The sequence below is a fragment of the Theropithecus gelada genome, chromosome 7b, assembly GCF_003255815.1.
Source record: "Theropithecus gelada isolate Dixy chromosome 7b, Tgel_1.0, whole genome shotgun sequence".
NCBI lineage: Eukaryota > Metazoa > Chordata > Mammalia > Primates > Cercopithecidae > Theropithecus > Theropithecus gelada.
This window is the reverse complement of record NC_037675.1, coordinates 90,817,547-90,821,058: the sequence shown is the minus strand read 5'-3', so window position 1 is coordinate 90,821,058 and position 3,512 is coordinate 90,817,547. Positions and strand designations below refer to the sequence as shown.

Sequence of the window (3,512 nt, the reverse complement as noted above, 5' to 3'; positions counted from 1 at the left end):
GCGCCCCTGCCGCCCGCGCCCGCGGCCGCCCCCCGCCGCCCGCCGCCCCGGGCTCGCCGCGCCGCTCCCGCGCGTCCTTAGCGGGGCCACCGAGCGATGCCCGCCGGGCGCCCGCGAAAGTTTGTCGGCTCCCGCTGAAGGGCAGCGGCTCCCCCGCGCCCCCGTGCCCCGCTCCGGCCAGGTGAGTTTGCGCCCCGCTCCCGCAGGCTCCCGCGTGGGCTCGGGGGGCACCCGGGGCGGGAGGCGCGTCCGAGACGGTCCTGGAGACTACCTCGCCGCTCTCGGAAGACGAGGGACCCCGCAGGTCCTGGGGGGAGGGTCGGGCGGGGGGCCCGGGAGCCCCCAGCCGGGAAGTTGCCGGGTCCGAAGAGTTTCCTGCCCCGACGTGCGTGCTGCTTTCCGGTGCCTCGGTTTCCGAAAAGCCCTCAAGGAACAGAGTTGGTATTGTCTGCGGAGGACGGGGTCCCCGCCGTTCCGGGCCAGGGAGGGGGTTCCGATCAAGTGGAGACCCCAAGATGAGAAACAGGCTCCTAACAAAGATCCCTCCCCCCCAAACTGTGCAGACTTGGCACAGGCAACGAACGTCTCCGGAGACCCCGAGGCCCGACCCCCCTCATCCCGGCCCTCTTGAAACCCTCCTTGGGCCCTGGATAAGTTGGGGGACGGCGGGCTTTTATTGATTTGTTTTCGAGGCTCGCCGCGGTGCGGCCAATAAAAGGTTTATGACATCTGACCGGCAGTGAAGGTATGCGAGCTCCCAATTGCCCTGTATACGGGGAGAAGAGCAGTTTCCCCCGTTGCCCGGCAACGCCGCTGATTGACGCGGGATGCAGCCAATCGCCACTCCCGCAGGTCCCCTTGAAATGTTTTTGACAAGTACAGTAGACGAGAGTGAAGCGCGTGCGTGCGCGCGCGCGCGTGCTGGGTGGGGGGTGACTCGGCCCCCCAAACTTGCGACTGCCCTGCTCCGCTTTGGGAGGATTTCTTAACTTTTTAAAGTTCGCATCAAACATCTGTTCAGAGCTGGGCCAGTAATGTCTTTGTCAGTTATTTGGAGACCTTCTGTTTACTAGGCGAGAAACTAAGCTTTCTTGCCTCATTTTCTCCGTTAAAAAATAAAAAGGGTAACAAAACACAGCAAGTCATAAAAACAAAAGAGGGCGTGTGTGTGTGTGTGTGTGTGTGTAGAGAAAAGTTGTAAGGAGGTCACTAGTGAATAACTATTTGCGTATCTGGTGGAGCAGCCTTGTTGGCAGCAGATTAAAAATGTTTGCTTAACTGCAACTCACATGATCCAGATTCTTTTTTTTCCCCTCTAAAACAGGAGGAAAAAAAGATTTGGCGAAATCTGTAGTTAGAGTATAATAATGGAAAACTCCTCAGCTGTGGTTTCTGGGAACTGTTTTTTTTTGTTTAGTTTTGTTTTGTTTTTACATGGAACTGTAGTGATCAGCAGCTCTTTACACTGTTGCTGTAAAATGCGGGATTTATAGGGATGCAGTGAGCGGTTGGAGAGTACGGGGTCCCAGCACAAAGCGCACACATGATCCAAGGGTACTGAACTCCCATAACCCTCTCTCCGTGACAATGCCACTTTTTCTCCTAAAACCATATTGCTGGCAGTGTTTGCTTAAAACAAAAGGAAACATGGAGAATAGCGTGTTAGTTCCTCTGGGAAGCTACTGACAAATAAGCAAATTAAAAAGAAAGAGAGCAGCATGTTGTCATAGCAACAGTGCAATTAAATTACTTTACTGTCAGCCATGATATAATTTTCCTGTTTGGAAGCTCAGGAGACATAAAACTTTCATTTAGAGCTAAAGTTGACTTCAGTGGCTGGGTAGTTCTTTTTTATACTCTACTGTGGGCATTTGCTGGTCATCAGAAAATTTTCTGATGGGATCTGAGGAAACTTTTAAGAAAGACAAGTGGTGCTGTAATTCGTTCATAAAGAAGTTAAAGCCAGGATCAGACCAGACTCTGTTGTATCCCCAAGCCTAAAGATGCTAGCTTGTTTTTTCTCTGAAATGTGTCAGGGTAACCTCCTTATTTGATAGAAAGAAATACTCCCTGTGAGTGAACCCCAGTACTTTGGGAGGCCGAGGTGAGTGGATCATGAGATCGAGACCATCCTGGCCAACATGGTGAAACGCCGTCTTACTAAAAATACAAAAATTAGCCAGTCATGGTGGCGCAGGCCGGTAGTCCCAGCTACTTGGGAGGCTGAGGCAGGAGAATCGCTTGAACCCGGGAGACAGAGGTTGCAGTGAGCCGAGATCGCACCACTGCACTCCAGCCTGGGCAACAGAGTGAGACTCTGTCTCAAAAAAAAAAAAAAAAAAACAACAAACCACAAAACAGTTGGGCCTCTCATAACAGCTCCCCCTTAGGCCTTGCGTCTAGCAGGTTCTACCTTTTGGAAGAGGGAAGGTGCTCTAATTCACTGGCACCCTTGGCTGGTTGGTTAGTTCCCAGGATTATGCCTTCCAGAATTCCCTAATAGAGCTTCCCCAGCTGAAGCAGCAGTTGTTTTAGATGTAGTGTTAATGAACATTTAAGAGACATAGAGGCCGAGACGGGCGGATCACGAGGTCAGGAGATCGAGACCATCCTGGCTGACACGGTGAAACCCCGTCTCTACTAAAAAATACAAAAAACTAGCCGGGCGAGGTGGCGGGCGCCTGTAGTCCCAGCTACTCCGGAGGCTGAGGCAGGAGAATGGCGTGAACCCGGGAGGCGGAGCTTGCAGTGAGCTGAGATCCGGCCACTGCACTCCAGCCTGGGCGGCAGAGCGAGACTCCGTCTCAAAAAAAAAAAAAAAAAAAAAAGAGACATAGAAGGGTCACATCTTTGCCTTTTTAATTTTATTTATTGTTTTGTGACAAGGTCTCCCTCTGTTGTCCAGGCTGGAGTGCAGTGAGCCTCAACCTCCTGGGTTCAAGTGATCCTCATACCTCAGCCTCCCAAGTAGCCGGGACTACAGGCACACACCACCACACCCAGCAAATTTTTGTATTTTTTTGGTAGAGATGGTGTTTTACCATGTTGGCCAGGCTGGTCTTGAACTTCTGAGCTCAAGGGAGATCCTCCTGCCTCAGCCTCCCAAAGTGGTGGGATTACAAACATGAGCTACCATGCCACGCCTATGTCTTTGCTTTTAAATATGTTCATTCATCTCTCTTTCTTCCTCTCCTCTCCTCTCCTTCCTTGCCCTTCCCTTCCCTTTCCTTGCCCTTCCCTTCCCTTGTCCTCCCCTCCCCTCCTTTCCTCTCCCCTCCCCCCTTCCCTTTCCCTTCCCTTCTTCTTCCCTTCCCTTCCCCCTTCCCTTCCCCCTTCCCTTCCCTTCCCTTCCCCCTTCCCTTCCCTTCCCTTCCCCCTTCCCTTCCCCTATCCCTTCCCCCTTCCCTTCCCCTATCCCTTCCCCCTTCCCTTCCTCCTTCCCTTCCTCCTTCCCTTCCCCCTTCCCCCTTCCCTTCCCTTCCCTTCCCTTCCCTTCCCTTCCCTTCCCTTCC

At 52.9% G+C, this 3,512-nt stretch overlaps 1 protein-coding gene across 4 annotated transcripts in view; it reads left to right on the top strand.

Annotated features, from left to right (window-relative positions):
• The window catches only part of FOXN3 (forkhead box N3), a 468,588-nt gene that overhangs the window by 208,581 nt on the left and 256,495 nt on the right, over positions 1-3,512 (top strand). Inside the window, exon 1 of one of the 4 annotated variants that reach the window (XM_025390906.1) lies at positions 22-181. The exons of the other annotated variants lie outside the window; for them this stretch is intronic. The gene's annotated coding sequence lies outside the window, so the exon portion shown is untranslated. Of the gene's footprint in view, positions 1-21; positions 182-3,512 lie in introns of those variants that run through there. 4 annotated transcript variants of the gene reach the window in all.